The sequence below is a fragment of the Scyliorhinus canicula genome, chromosome 12 (assembly GCF_902713615.1).
Source record: "Scyliorhinus canicula chromosome 12, sScyCan1.1, whole genome shotgun sequence".
NCBI lineage: Eukaryota > Metazoa > Chordata > Chondrichthyes > Carcharhiniformes > Scyliorhinidae > Scyliorhinus > Scyliorhinus canicula.
This window is the reverse complement of record NC_052157.1, coordinates 110,440,627-110,456,945: the sequence shown is the minus strand read 5'-3', so window position 1 is coordinate 110,456,945 and position 16,319 is coordinate 110,440,627. Positions and strand designations below refer to the sequence as shown.

Here is a 16,319-nt window from a genome sequence, read left to right as displayed (position 1 = left end):
GCTGCAGCTTTATAAAACCCTAGTTAAACCCCACTTGGAATATTGTGTCCAGTTCTGGTCGCCTCATTATAGGAAGGATGTGGATGTTTTTGAGAGGGTACAGAGGAGGTTTACCAGGATGCTGCCTGGAATGGGGGGCATGTCTTACGAAGAAAGATTGAGGGAGCTAGGGCTTTTCTCACTGGAGCGAAGAAGGAAGAGAGGTGACTTGATAGAGGTGTACAAGGTGATGGGAGGCATGGATAGAGTGGATAGCCAGAGACTTTTCCCCAGGATGGAAATGGGTGTCACGAGGGGACATAGTTTTAAGGTGATTGGAGGAAGGTATAGGGGAGATGTCAGAGGTAGGTTCTTACACAGAGAATGGTGGGTGTGTGGAATGCACTGCCAGCGGAGGTGGTGGAGTCAGTCATTAGGGACATTTAAGCGACTCTTAGACAGGCACATGGACAGCACTAAATTGAAAATGGGAAAAAAAAAAGAAAATCGCTTATTGTCACGAGTAGGCTTCAATGAAGTTACTGTGAAAAGCCCCTAGTCGCCACATTCCGGCGCCTGTCTGGGGAGGCTGGTACGGGAATCGAACCGTGCTGTTGGCCTGCCTGGTCTGCTTTAAAAGCCAGCGATTTAGCTCAGTGAGCTAAACCAGCCCCTGGGTGTAGGTTAGGTTGAAGGGGTGTAGGTTAGGTTGCCCTTGGATTAGGATATATGGTCGGCACAACATCATGGCCGAAGGGCCTGTACTGTGCTGTATTGTTCTATGGTTTATGTTCTATATAGAATGTAGTCCTTGATACCAAAAATATCTATGATACCCAAACTGTAAGACTTCCCCTGTACCCCAAACAACATCCAAGTTGAATAACCAGCTTTTGTTACCACACAATACAGGAATGATATTCAAATCTAGGAACCATCTTTTTTCTTGTCCAGCAAAGATATTTTAAAACTGCTTATGCGAAGGTTTTCTGCACTGCCTTAGCTCTAAGACTGAGAAGCTAGTTTGCTGTAAACTTGGCCTTCAAGCTTGGTGGCTGGAAACTGGCCTGTCCGCTTTCTGAGACTACTAATTGGTAACTGTCTCTCTTGACTCTTCAGGGTCTCGGAAATTATACCTTTGTTGTTCTTCAATTATGCCTTCTGTGTATTTGGTTGTCTTCCCCGATCAACTTCCTCAACTATACATTGACATATATGTCGGGGACCTCCCTAATCATCTACAATCTGTTTCCCCTCCATAAACTATTCACTCTATTACTATCTAAACTGCTGTTCTGAACTCGATACCAGGAGAGACGCAGACCAGTTGAATACTGTCTATGCTGTCTCCAGGCAGATTCATGGCAGCACTCACTTAGAAGAAGAAGAAGCCTTCAATGATGAGGATTAGGTGAGACAATTGTGTATTCTGAATCAGAGCTATATAGACACTGGTTAACGTGAGAGCATTTCCATTTACAATCGGGTAGTGTTTGCTCAATTTTCATTCGGCTCTCCTAACCTGCGGAGGTTTCTGCTTTCAGGTTTCATATGACATACAGACTGCACTCACTGAACTTGTTATCTTTGTGATAGCTCACACTGCACAGCGTGACCACAAGCAAAACTAATTCAAAGTATGGTCATCGGGAATGACGTGCATGCCGGAAGTTTCTGCTGATTGTTTTGAAACAGATGTTAAAGATCGTCTGAGAGGCTTTGACCCAGTTATTTCTGGATTGCAATTTAAAGATTCCATGTCACAACACTGTTTAATTCTCTTGATATTGTTTGATAATGTTTGCACAGTATTTATTTTAGAGACAAGGTTGTCTAAGAATGCTGCAGGCAGACAGTGGTTATGAAGAGAAGATTTGGTTTCACGTTACCATCAATGTTGGGGCTGTGAATTGAAAGCAATTTCCTGTTTGCATTCTCCCATCACAGGCCTCAATGATAAAATGACTCAAAAGACAATTGAGGGGGAATTGTGGGGCTGATTTCACAGCGGAATGTGTGTGACACTGGCCCTCTCCAGTAGCACGTGTTTATGCGTGGAGCCAGGATACTATTTGTGGAATTCACTTTTCCATGAGGTACTGGGGGAAATTTGATTCGGGAACTTTGGACCCGACCTATAAAAGTTTGCATTGATGCAAACGGGGCAGCACGGTAGCACAGTGGTTAGCACTGTTGCTTCACAGTGCCGGGGTCCCAGGTCGATTCCAGTCTTGGGTCACTTTCTGTCCGGAATCTGCACGTTCTCCCCATGTCTGCATGGGATTCCTCCAGTTTCGTCCCACTAGTCCTGAAAGATGTGCTGTTAGGTAATTTGGACATTCTGAATTCTCCCTCAGTGTACCCAAACAGGCGCCGGTATGTGGCGATTAGGGGATTTTACAGTGGCTTCATTGCAGTGTTAATATAAACCTACTTGTGACAATAAAGATTATTCTAAATGCTTTTGTGGCCGTGCTCAGACCTCACTACAGAGTACAAGTGAGGGCAAATTGCTCACACTCTTCACCGCCCCGAGTTACTTTCCAGCCTCGTCCTTGATTTGCCAAGTGACTGCTTGGCACTGTGAAGCCTGAATGGATGTTTGCTGAAGGACTCAAACCATTTGAGACGAACTAGCCATTTTTGTGTGTTCTGAATGCTTTCTGTTTCCAATATTGAATTTGGAGCAGCAATTTTTATTTCAACTGCAGTAAAGTCCTGCTGTTCGTGGAGGCCCTGGGGGGAGGGGAGGAGGAAGAGGGGGGAGGAGGGAGTGGTGGGGGGAGGAGGGAGAGGAGGGGGGGAGGAGGGAGAGGAGAGGGGGGAGAGGGGGGAGGAGGGTGGGGTGGGGGGGGGGGTACATTCCCACAAAACCTTGCGAATGCTGAAATTGCGAGCGCTGAACATTATTTTCAATAGGTTCCAGTAATGTGAGGGCAGCACTGGTTTGTGCAGCTATGCTGCACACCTGTATGTGACAGACAGGGGGAGCCTCTGAGCAATACAAGACATACGTTGAAAGGTTTAAAAAGAGACAATCTACTATGTTTGTTTATTTAATTTAAATTAATTTTAAGTTCTTTTGTTGTTCATTGGGGTTGGGGGGGGTGGGGGATGGGATACATGCGTCGATACGGTCTGGGGGTGTTACAGTTATTATGAGTTATTTTGTTGCATTTCATTGTTTGTCGTTATGTTTTATATTTTCTGTAAAAAATTCCAATAAAAATTATATTTAAAAAAAAGAGACAATCTTCATTTAAGAAAAAAATTGATCACCTCAAAAGCTGGCAGACAAAATCGACGAATGTTGCATTATTGAACAGACCTTATTGCGGCTCATGGACCAAGAGATTCCGATATTTCCAGGTTATTCTCTCCGTTGGGGCTGCATTTCAGCAGGAACCATTCCAGGCACCGTTTCTCACGCCTGTTGGAAAGGTGCTTTTGAAAAGAGAGAATGAAATGTCCAAGGCTGGCACTAATGCAAGGAATTCGCTTCCAGCGACTTCAACGCTATCTCCCTGTTAAAACGTGTTGCAGCCTTTTCCGTCTCTTGGGGAAAGAGGAGAGGGGAAGGAAGATGAGACTCAGCGAACATTGCTCACATGATGGATGTACAAAGCAGTATTAGGAATGTTACAATTGGGGATTAATTGTTCAATAAATTGCACTTAATTTTTAATAGACTGCATCAATATATAAAGGGGATGCAGGTGATACTGTTTTGCTGTTGGAGTAGTGATTACTGAACACAATAAACTTGAAGTTAAAACTTACTTCCTAGGGCAGCGCAGTGGCACAGTGGTTAGCACTGCCGCCTCAAGGCGCCGAGGTCCCAGGTTCGATCCCGGCTCTGGGTCACTGTCCGTGTGGAGTTTGCACATTCTCCCTGTGTTTGCGTGGGTTTTGCCCCCACAACCCAAAAGATGTACGCGGTGGATTGGCCGCGCTAAATTGCCCCTTAATTCAAAAAACAAATTGGGTACTCTAAATTTATTTTTTTTAAAAGACTTGCTTCCTAGTTCTTATCATAATTACCATTGGAGCTTAACACACAGGCAAACAAGGAAGTCACGAAAGCTAGGACTTTACTGTAAAATTTTCCAGCTGCTGTTGCCCTTGCATTCTGCACTTGTCTGATTCATATTACCTAACAGCAGCATCCACTCTAGTACCGGTTCACCCTGGCCACTGGGAGTGCCAAGCTGCTGTTGGATTAAAGAAGATAGCAGAGACAGGGTATTTGGCACAGTGGGTGAATGGTACCCTCATGTGGACTCTGCGATTCAATTGAGAGGCAGTCACCAACTGGCGCCTACTACTGCTGTCTGGCCCACAGACACTATCAAACACGTCTGCAGCCTTGCCTGTTGTAGTATGAAGTCACCACCATAATGGAAGGTGTTAGAAGAAGAGCATGTAGGGATCCTTCCACACCCCCTCCCACCATGATGATGTCTGACCTCTGAGCCATCCAAGTGAAGGTTTAGTCGGCCATGTCTTAGTGCTGTCAATTTCATCTTTGTGTCAGAGGTCTGTGGGTTCAGCCGTACTCCAGAGACTTGAGCACAAAGTCCAGGCTGACAATTCAGTGCAGTATTATGGGAATGCTGTACTGTTGTTGTCTCTCTGATGACACATTAAACTGAAGCTCTGTTTGCTCTTCCAGAGAAATTCAAATGATCCCATGGCTCTATTTGGAGAGGAAGGGAAATTTCATTTGTGTCCTGTCCAATATTTATCCCCAACTATTGTCACACAAACTGATTATCTGGTTACTATAACACTGCCAGGTTTGTTTATGGATCTTGCTCTGCTCAAATAGGCTGATACATTTCCTGTGTTTAAACATTAAGCGTGCGATTCTCCGAGCCTCGTGCCGGGCTGGAGAATCGCCACAACCGCGCCACGACGCCGGCGCGCGATTCTCCGAGGTGCAGAGAATCGTCGCCATTTACGGGGCCGCCGATTCTCCAGCCTGAATAGGCTGAGCGGCCGCACGGAATAAGCAGAGTCCCGCCGGAGTCGTTCACCCCTGGTCGCTGCCAGCGTGAATTCTGTGCAAAGGGTCGGAGGGCGGCCTGTGGGGCGGGAAAAGCGCTCCTTCACCTGGGTGGGTGGGGGGCCTCCGATGGGGTCTGGCCCGCAATCGGGGCCCACCGATCGGCAGTCCGGCGTCTTTGCCCCCCCCCCCCCCCCTCCCGGGCTTACTTTGTTGCGTGGCCGGCCCCTGAATCCCCACGCCATGTTGCGTAGGGGCTGGTGCGCTGAAGAAGTCCCCCGCGCATGAGCAGGTTGGCGCAGCCCAACTGCGCATGCGTGGGTTGGCACGGCGCCCATTTGACTCCAGGAAGGGAGGCTGGAGTGGCGTGAACCGCTCCGGCGCCATCCTGATAATACTTCATTGGCTATAAAGTGATTTGAGACATGTTGAGGTCATGGAAGGTGTTATGTAAACACAAGTCTTTCTTTCAAGTGTGCTTTTCCTCTGAGCAGCATCGATGCATCAGGATGCCAAATCGTACTCCTCATGGTGCAATGAAGTCCCCAGGTGCTGTTGGGCACTGCATCGCTAAATGAACAGAGCATCTCTTCACAATGAAGAGAAATGAATGGCTCACTGGGTGTTCCAATTATTGTTTTTCTCTTTAAACTTTCAGCATTAGTAAGGCAGCGCAATTAAACTGAACTTCCTGCGGTTAATATGAATGCTATCAGGCAATGAACTGTAAACAGTGGGTGGATAAGAATGACGTTAATGGAGACTTCCCATGGTAGCATGCAGAGAGCAGTCGCACATGAGGTGCCTCCTGCCAGTGTACTCTGATTTTGGAGTGGAACTTTATTAGTTCGATGGGATAAGAGTCCCACATAAAAGGAATGGCCAAAAATTACAGGACAAGGCAACGGACAAACCAAGAATCGCCGTCCGACTCGGAAGACTCTAGAGCCTCATCTGCAGAGAAAATGGTGGAGGCTCCTGCCGCAACTTTGGCCAAACCGCTGACGTCCGAGATGCTTACAGGCTTCTTGGCGGTGGAACTGAAGACATTGCAGCAGGCTGTCTCTGAAGACTTGCACGGAGCAATCGAAGGGGTCCCCGGCCCATTTGTGCAGCTTTGGCAAAAATGGACCGGTCGATGAAGGAGCAAGGTGTGGTGCTAAAGGATGTGGAGGCGGCCCTTTCAAGGCAGGGTGACCAGACCATCTCCCCGGAGGTGGCATGGCTGGCCGGGGGGTAACAAGGCGCTGAGGGCCAAGGTTGGACGATTTGGAGAATCGTAGGGAGAACTTGAGAATTGTCGAGCTGCCGGAGGGTCTGGAATTTCCAAATCCAACGGAATACATGTCGCAGTTTGTGGTTAACCACTGTTACACCTGTATTAGGTGATGTAAGGTAAGGCCTGTACTACAGGTTTGCCGGTAGCCCCCTGCCTGCTGGCTCCACCCAGTAGGAGGAGCGTGTCCTCTATTCAGCAGCCATTTTGCCAGCTGCTGTGGGAGGCCACACATCTTCCTGCAATAAAGCCACAATTGATCGTGCATCTTCTGGATCTTCTGGTGCCGCCATCTTGTCTTCCCCATGGGGCATGGACGCCGACAACGTTCCACGACCTGGGCCCCCCTTTCTCTCCATCTTCTAACGGCAGCGACGACCGACCGCAGCTCGCCTCAGTGACGATCGACCAGTCTCGTCCGCACAACCTGGCCACCGCTTCGACCAGTGTGAGAATCAACGGTCACATGACCTCTTGCCTGCTGGACTCTGGGAGCACCGAAAGCTTCATCCACCCGGATCACTCTCACAGTCCAGGGCGTAGAATTCAGCGGCTTCCGCCTCTACGTCCTTCCTAATCTCTGTGCTGCACTATTGCTGGGCCTGGATTTCCAGTGCAATCTCCAGAGCCTTACCCTCAAATTCGGTGGGCCCCTACACCCCTCGCTGTGTGCGGCCTCGCGACCCAAAGGTCGACCCACCCTCCCTATTTGTCAATCTAACTCCAGATTGCAAACCCGTTGCCACCAGGAGCAGACAGTACAGCACCCAGGACAAGACCTTCATCAGGTCCGAGGTCCAGTGGTTGCTTCCGGAAGGCATCATCGAGGCCAGCAACAGCCCCTGGAGAGCCCAAGTGGTGGTCGTTCAAACTGGGGAGAAACACAGAATGGTCATGGACTACAGCCAGACCATCAATCGGTATACGCAGCTCGACGCGTACCCCCTCCCACGCATATCTGATATGGTCAATCAGATTGCGCAGTACTGGGTCTTCTCAACGATAGACCTCAAATCCGCCTCCCACCAGCTCCCCATCCGTAAATCGGACCATCCATACACTGCCTTCGAGGCAGATGGTTGTCTCTATCACTTCCTCAGTGTTCACTTCGGTGTCACTAACGGGGTCTCGGTCTTCCAAAGGAAGATGGACCGAATGGTCGACTGGTACGGTTTGCGGGCCACCTTCCCGTACCTAGACAACGTCACCATCTGCGGCCACGATCAGCAGGACCACGACGCCAACCTTGCCAAATTCCTCCACACCGCCACTCTACTCAACCTCACCTACAACAAGGAGAAGTGCGTATTCAGCACAAACCGCTTAGCCATCCTCGGCTATGTGGTCCAGAACGGAGTTCTGGGTCCCGATCCCAACCGCATGCACCTCCTCATGGAGCTTCTCCTCCCCCACTGCCCCAAGGCCCTCAAACGCTGCCTGGGGTTCTTCTCCTACCACGCCCAGTGGGTCCCAAACTATGCAGACAAGGCCCGCCCATTCATTCACTCCACCGCTTTCCCCCTGATGGCCGAGGCTCACCAGGCCTTCACCCGTATCAGAGCTGATATAGCCAAGGCCGGGATGCACGCAGTACACGAGACACTGCCCTTCCAAGTAGAAAGCGACCCATCAGACGTCACACTTGCCACCACCTTCAATCAGGCAGGCAGACCCGTGGCATTCTTTTCCCGCACCCTACATAGAACATAGAACATTACAGCGCAGTACAGGCCCTTCGGCCCTCGATGTTGGCCGACCTATGAAACCCCTCTAAAGCCCATCTACACTATTCCTTTATCGTCCATATGTCTATCCAATGACCATTTGAATGTGTTTAGTGTTGGCGAGTCCACTACTGTTGCAGGCAGGGCATTCCACGCCCTTGCTACTCTCTGAGTAAAGAACCTACCTCTGACATCTGTCCTATATCTATCTCCCCTCAATTTAAAGCTATGTCCCCTCGTACTAGACATCACCATCTGAGGAAAAAGGCTCTCACTGCACACCCGATCTAATCCTCTGATCATCTTGTATGCCTCAATTAAGTCACCTCTTAACCTTCTCTCTAACGAAAACAGCCTTAAGTCCCTCAGCCTTTCCTCATAAGATCTTCCCTCCATACCAGGCGACATCCTGGTAAATCTCCTCTGCACCTTTTCCAATGCTTCCACATCCTTCCTATAATGCGGCGACCAGAACTACACGCAATATTCCAAATACGGCCGCACCAGAGTTTTGTACAACTGCAACATGACCTCATGGCTCCGAAACTCAATCTCTCTACCAATAAAAGCGAACACACCGTACACCTTCTTAACAACCCTCTCAATCTGGGTGGCAACTTTTAGGGATCTATGTACATGGACACCAAGATCTCTCTGCTCGTCCACACTACCAAGAATCTTACCATTAGCCCAGTACTCTGTCTTCCTGTTATTCCTTTCAAAATGAATCACCTCACATTTTTCTGCATTAAACTCCATTTGCCACCTGTCAGCCCAGCTCTGCAGCTTATCTATGTCCCTCTGTAACTTGTAACATCCTTCCACGCTGTCCACAACTCCACCGACTTTAGTGTCATCTGCAAATTTACTCACCCATCCTTCAACGCCCTCCTCCAGGTCATTTATGAATATGACAAACAGCAGTGAACCCAAAACAGATCCTTGTGGCACACCACTAGTAACTGGACTCCAGTCTGAACATTTCCCATCGACCACTACCCTTTGTCTTCTTCCAGCTAGCCAATTTCTGATCCAAACTGCTAAATCACCCTGAATCTAATGCCTCCGTATTTTCTGCAATAGCCTACCATGGGGAACCTTATCAAACGCATTACTGAAATCCATATACACCACATCAACTGCTTTACCCTCATCCACCTGTTTGGTCACCTTCTCAAAGAACTCAGAAATGCGGCACTTGTCCGTCGAAGAAGAGGCCCAAGCTATCGTTTAAACTGTGCGGCATTGGAGGCATTACCTGGCCGGCAGGTGATTCACTCTCCTCACTGACCAATGGTCGGTAGCCTTCACGTTTAACAACACGCAGCGGGGCAAGATCAAAAACGATAAAATCTTGTGGGGTGAATCGAGTTCTCCACCTACAATTACGAGATTTTGTATCGCCCCGGCAAACTCAACGAGCCCCCAGACGCCCTCTCCCGAGGTACATGTGCCAGCGCACAAGTAGACCGACTCCGGGCCCTACACAACAGCCTTTGTCACCCGGGGGTCACATGATTGTACCAACTTGTCAAGGCTCGCAATCTGCCCTACTCCGTCGAGGAAGTACGGACAGTCACCAGCGACTGCCAGGTCGGTGCGGAGTGCATGCGCACTTCTACCGGCCGGACAGTGCGCGCCTGGTGAAGGCCTCCCGCCCCTTTGAACGTCTCAGTGTGGATTTCAAAGGGCCCCTCCCCTCCACCGACCGAAACACATATATTCTCATGTGGTCGATGAGTACTCCAGATTCCCCTTCGCCACCCCATGCCCCGATATGACGTCTGCCACCAAAGCCCTAAACACAATCTTCGCTCTGTTCGGTTTCCCCGCCTACATCCACAGTGACAGGGGATCCTCATTCATGAGTGATGAGCTGCGTCAGTTCCTGCTCAGCAGGGGTATCGCCTCCAGCAAGACAACCTGCTATAATCCCCGGGGAAACGGGCAGTTAGAGAGGGAAAACGGGACGGTATGGAGGGCCGTCCAACTGGCCATATGGTCTAGGAACCTCCCAGCCTCTCGTTGGCAGGAGGTCCCCCCTGAAGCACTACACTCCATCCGGTCACTACTGTGCACCGCTACGAATAACACACCCCGTGAACGCCGTTTTGCCTTCCCCAGGAAGTCCACATCCGGGGTGTCGCTCCCGACTTGGCTCACAGCTCCAGGACCGGTCCTGCTCCGTAGGAATGTCCAACTCCACAAGGCGTACCCGTTGGTGGATAGGGTGCACTTGCTCCATGCCAACCCCCAGTATGCCTATGTGGTGTACCCCGACAGCCGCCAAGATACTGTCTCCCTCAGGGACCTGTCACCAGCAGGTTCCACCCATACACACTTCTCCGGCCCGGCGCCACCCTCCCCTCCCCCGGCGCTCCCAACATTAACCCCACCAGGACCATCCCTCCTTCCCCTGCCCACACCAAAGGATGAAGAGGATTTCGGCACACTCCCGGAGTCATCCAACATCATGCCAGCATCGACATCGCCGCCACCGCAATGTCGCTCCCAGCGGAACGTCAAGACACCAGACCGGTTGAATAACTAACTGGCACCAGACTTTCAAAGTACATTTTTTTTCCCCCTGATAAAACACTGTACATAAATTCACTACAGTATATAGTTCTCCACCACTCCCGCCGGACTCATTTTTAACAGGAGGTGAATGTGGTAAACCACTGTTACACCTGTATTAGGTGATGTAAGGTAGGACCTGTACTACAGGTTCGCTGGTAGCCCCTGCCTGCTGACTCCGCCCAGTAGGAGGAGTATAAATATGAGTGTCCTCTATTCAGCAGCCATTTCGCCAGCTGCTGTGGGAGGTCACACATCTTACTGCAATAAAGCCACAGTTGTATCCAACCTTAGTCTTTGTACAATTGATCGTGCATCACAGTTGTTTGGGAAGATGTTGGGGGAGGGCGGAATGACTCCCCTTCCTGAATTGGATCAGACCCACAGGTAGCTCATGCTAAAGGCCCATTCTGCTGAACTATCGCGGGGGATCACTGCACACTGTCGCAGCTACCAAGAGAAGGAAAGGGTCCTGTGGTGGATGAAGGACCATCGGGACTATCAATGGGAAGGCCACACCATTAGGCTCTGCCAGGATGTGGGAGCAGAGCTGGCTAAGAGACACATGTCATTCAACAAGGCCAAGGCCACGTTGTACAGGAGCAATGTTTGATTTGGTGTGGTATATCCTGAATGCCTCCGAGTAACGTGTGACTCAAAAGGCTGCTATTTGATGCACCGGAGGAGATAGAGGCCTTTGTAAAGAAGCATGGACTGGAATTGAAGACCTAACTGTAAATTGGATTTGTTGTGAGATTTCTGTTTGGGGGTAGGCGTGTGATATTTGAGATTTGTTGAGGTGCTTTTTTGGAATTCTGGAGTTTGCATTTGTACTGTTTGTTTGTGGGATGGGTATTGTTCTTCTTTCTTTGATTATTAACGTTGGACATGGGTGAGGGGCTGGTTGTTTGTTCTGTTTTTACTGAGCCGGCGTCTCCCTACTAGCTATATAGTTAAGTAACAGGAGCAGAGTGGTGGGGGTAACAGCAGCTCATACTTTTGGAGGTTTTAAGGATGAGCTTAGGATCTTTGTTTTTGTTTTGTTTGGTGTTAAGGGTGGGGGGGTAGGGGCCTTCCTTCGCCTTGTTTCTGCTTGCAGGTTTATTTGGGTGTGGTATTGGTGGGGGGGGGGGGAGGGCTAGTTTTGTACAGTGGCTACAATGTTTCTTTGTTCTGTTCTGATGGGGGTTTGGTGGCCATCTTGGGTGGGCCTGGTGTTGGTACTCTGAGTAGTTACTGGATTACCCCACATGGTGGGAATGGTTGACTCTGGATCAGGCGGAGGGGGGCTGGTGGTAGACGGCCCCCTTTTCGGTGGTCACGTGGAAATGATTGGGGTTGAACAGCACAGTGAAAAGATCTAGGGTGTTTGCACACTTTACTAGTTTGAATGCTGATGGTGTTTTTGCAGGAGACCCTTTTACACATCAAGGAGCAGACGAGGTTATGGAAGGACTGGGTGGGGCAGGTATTCCATTCGGGATTTGATAATAGGGCCCGGAGGGCTGCAGTTTTGTTTAATAAAAGGTATCTTTTTTGGCGGCTAAAGTTTTGGCGGAGGCCGGGCCCCCACAGCACCCCTCCCTGTGGAGAGGGGATACGGCATTGCTGGTGGGCAAAGGATTCTGTGACTGTCCTCCGCCATTGGGGAGTACATTGAGTTTCCGTGTTGTGGGAGGCCCTGAAGGTGGTCGTTAGGAGGAAATAATCTCCTGGAAGGCACATAAGGAGAACAGTGAAAGAGAGGCAGAGGTTGGTGGGGTCTAACCTTGAGGTGGACCGTCAGAGAGGCAGAGGTTGGTGGGGTCTAACCTTGAGGTGGACCGTCAGTACTCACTTACCCTGACACCGGAGTTGTTGACGGGTAGGAAGAAGTTGCAGATGGAATTTGAGCTGCTCTTGACAGGCAAGCCGGTGCACCAGCTGCGACACTCGAAGGGGGCATTTTATGAAAGCCAGTCGCCTGTCAGCGCACTAGCTGAGGGGGGCAGGCTGACTCCCGGGAGATAGTGAAAGTGAAGGACTAGAGTGGCAGGTTGGTCTCTGTCCCAGGGAAAGTCAATGCACGGTAGCATTGTGGTTAGCATAAATGCTTCACAGCTCCAGTGTCCCAGGTTCGATTCCCGGCTGGGTCACTGTCTGTGCGGAGTCTGCACGTCCTCCCCTTGTGTGCGTGGGTTTCCTCCGGGTGCTCCGGTTTCCTCCCACAGTCCAAAGATGTGCGGGTTAGGTGGATTGGCCATGCTAAATTGCCCGTAGTGTCCTTAAAAGTAAGGTTAGGGGGGGTTGTTGGGTTACGGGTATAGGGTGGATACGTGGGTTTGAGTAGGGTGATCATTGCTCGGCACAATATCGAGGGCCGAAGGGCCTGTTCTGTGCTGTACTGTTCTATGTTCTAATGCTGCTTTTGAGACCTCTTACTGAAACCTCTATCAGTCGGAGGAGTGAAGCTTTGGATGGCATGGCGATCCTAGTTGTGGAGCGGGAGAGAAGAGAGGAGTTGAAGTCCCCATTGAGCCTGGGGGAGATCATGAAATGTATCGGTTTAATGCAGTCGGGTAAAGCTCTGAGTCCGGACTAATTCCCAATTGAATTTTATAAGAAATATGCGGGCCAGTTGGTTCCATTGGTGTTGGATATGTTTGACGATTCCATGTCCCGGGAAGTATTGTCGGTCACACTGGCTCAGGCACCAAACTTCTTGATTTTGAAGAAGGGTAAAGATCCGGCACTGTCGGTCATCCTATTTCGTTACTGAAGGCCAATGTTAAGCTGTTGCCGATTCTGGCAATGCACGTGGAGCCTTGCCTCCCAGAGGTGATCTCGGAGGAACAGACCGATTTTGTCAAGGGCAGGCAGCTGTCTGCCAGGGAATGGGACGTTTCAGCGCCGACGTTTCAGCGCCAGGACGTTTCGGCGCCAAATATTTCAGCGCTAGGACGTTTCAGCGCTCATTCATTCAGAAATCATTCTTGAGTATGGTCACAGGTATGACACAGGTATACCAGCTTTTACACTTAGTTATTTGGTCGTTTCATCGTTCTAACTGTCTTTAGATTTTGTTGGAGTTTTATTATGATTACTGTTTAGATAATGTTAGAGTTTTGTTAACAAGTTTTTATACTTACTTAGTTATTTGGTAAATTTCTTTTGGTAAATTTGGTAAGTTCCATATCTTTAAACCCATGGCTGAATCAGTGAAAAGCAAGCGAGACAGAGAGAAGTTCTGTCATGAAGGTTTTATATATCGTTTCGACAAAGAAAGCAAGAAACAAAAGCAAGTTAAGTTTTGGCGATGCCATGAGGATGGTAGGTGCAAGGCCCGCATTCACACGTTAGAAAGAGAGGTGATCGAAAAGATCAACGAACATACTCATCCCCCATCTGCAGTTGCTATCGAAGTGGAAAAGGTCATAACTGATGCGAGAGACCGGGCTGAAAAGACTTGTGAGCCTCCAAGTACGATTATCAACACGTGCATTGAAAAAATGTCCGTGGCAGGTATGGCACAGTTACCAAACAGACAGGCAATGCGAAAAATTATTCGTATAAAACGAGACGAAGTTAATCAGGTCCCCGATAATCCAAGATCGATTCAAGAGCTTCAGTTACCTCATGAATACATGATGTATAAACCCACCCCAGAAACCGAGGAAAATTTCTGTTTAAAGGATAGTGGTACGAACAACGAACGGATTATTATATTTGGGAGAGAGAGTTGGTTAGAACACATGGCAACTTCCACGACTTGGTATGCTGACGGAACATTTGCGGTAGCACCACACCTATTTTATCAAGTTTATATCATCATGGTTAGGAAAAATAACGGAGTTCACCCTGTATTGTACGCGCTTTTACAAAACAAACAGTATGCAACCTATATGATGTTGTTTGCGACGATAAAAGAGATGATTACAAACGCAGGACCTGCCATTATCAATTGTGATTTTGAACGCGCTGCTTTTACCGCCATGAAAGACTCCTTCCCCAATATAGAAGTAAGAGGCTGCCTTTTTCATCTGTCTCAAAATATACTTAGGCAGATAAGTGGTTTTGGTCTCATGCGTTTATATAAGAGCAATCCCGATTTTGCATTACATTCGAAAATGATAACTGCCCTATGTTTTGTGCCAGTTGACGACCTTGACAGTCACGTGGATTCTTTAGCAGGTAATTTACCGGAGGAGTTAATTCCGGTTTTAAACTATTTCGAAGACAATTATATCGGCCGTCCTAATCGCCGAGGAGCAGGCAGACAAAGTCCTTTATTTCCTACCGAGATGTGGAACATGTATCAAAGAACATTAGATGGGGATGACAGAACAAATAACTATGCTGAGGCGGCCAACAGGAGATTGAAAAGTGAACTGTTAATGTCACACCCAACTATCTGGAAGTTCATTGATGTCCTTAAGCATGTTCAAAAGGGAAGAGACGAGCACTTCGAGAAACTTTTAGCTGGCAATGAACCTCAATTAAAATTACTTAAATATAGAAAAGCTGATGAGAGGATATTGAAAATTGTTTCCTCCCTCCTACGAGGTATACCACGAGTCCGGTGGTGGCGGCTACCCTCAAGATTTGGGGGCAGTGGAGGCGACATAGGGGAGAAGTGGGGGGCTCGATGGAGGCTCCGTTAAGGGGGAACCATAGGTTCGTCCCGGGGAACATTGATGGGGGATTTCAGGGTTGGCACAGAGCGGGCATCAGACAGCTGAGGGACCTGTTTATTGATGGGAGGTTTGCGAGCCTGGGGGAGTTGGAGGAGAAATTTGGGCTCCCCCCGGGGAACATGTTCAGGTATCTGCAGGTAAAGGCATTTGCTAGGCGGCAGGTGGAGGGATTCCCTTCGCTTCCCGCGAGGGGGGTGAGCGACAGCGTGCTTTCGGGGGTCTGGGTCGGAGAGGGGAAGATATCTGATATCTACAAGGTTATGCAGGAGGCGGAGGAGGCGTCAGTAGAGGAGCTGAAAACGAAGTGGGAGGGGGAACTGGGGGAACAGATCGAATACGGGACATGGGCTGATGCCCTGGAGAGGGTTAATTCTTCCTCCTCGTGTGCGCGGCTTAGCCTCATCCAATTCAAGGTGCTGCACCGGGCCCACATGACTGGGACGAGGATGAGTAGGTTCTTTGGGGGTGAGGACAGGTGTGTCAGGTGCTCGGGGAGTCCAGCGAACCATGCCCATATGTTCTGGGCATGCCCGGCACTGGAGGAGTTCTGGAAGGGGGTGTCGAGGACGGTGTCGAGGGTGGTGGGATCCAGGGTCAAGCCAGGATGGGGACTCGCGATTTTTGGGGTTGGGGTGGAGCCGGGAGTGCAGGAGGCGAAAGAGGCCGGTGTGCTGGCCTTTGCGTCCCTAGTAGCCCGGCGAAGGATCTTGCTACAATGGAAGGATGCGAGGCCCCCAAGCGTGGAGACCTGGATCAATGACATGGCGAGTTTCATTAAGCTAGAGAAGGTCAAATTCGCCCTGAGAGGGTCAGTACAAGGGTTCTTTAGGCGGTGGCAACCTTTCCTCGACTTTCTGGCTCAACGATAGGGTACGGGGACAGCAGCAGCAGCAACCCGGGGAGGGAAAAGGGGAGGGAAAAGGGGGGGGCCGACAATGACTATGTTTGTTTATTTAATTTTAATATTTTTAAAGTTCTTTTGTTGTTCATTAGGGTTGGGGGAGTGGGGGGATGTGATACATGCGCCGATACGGTTTTGTTGCATTTCATTGTTTGTCGTTATGTTTTATATTTTCTGTAAAAAA

General features: G+C 49.4%; 1 long non-coding RNA gene across 1 annotated transcript in view; it reads right to left on the bottom strand.

Annotated features, from left to right (window-relative positions):
* Positions 1 to 3,266: 3,266 nt before the first annotated feature.
* Positions 3,267 to 16,319, bottom strand: part of LOC119974662 — a 48,138-nt gene continuing 35,085 nt past the window's right edge. The window contains exon 3 of the long non-coding RNA XR_005462548.1: positions 3,267 to 3,534. This is a non-coding gene — a long non-coding RNA (uncharacterized LOC119974662). The remainder of the gene's footprint in view (positions 3,535 to 16,319) is intronic.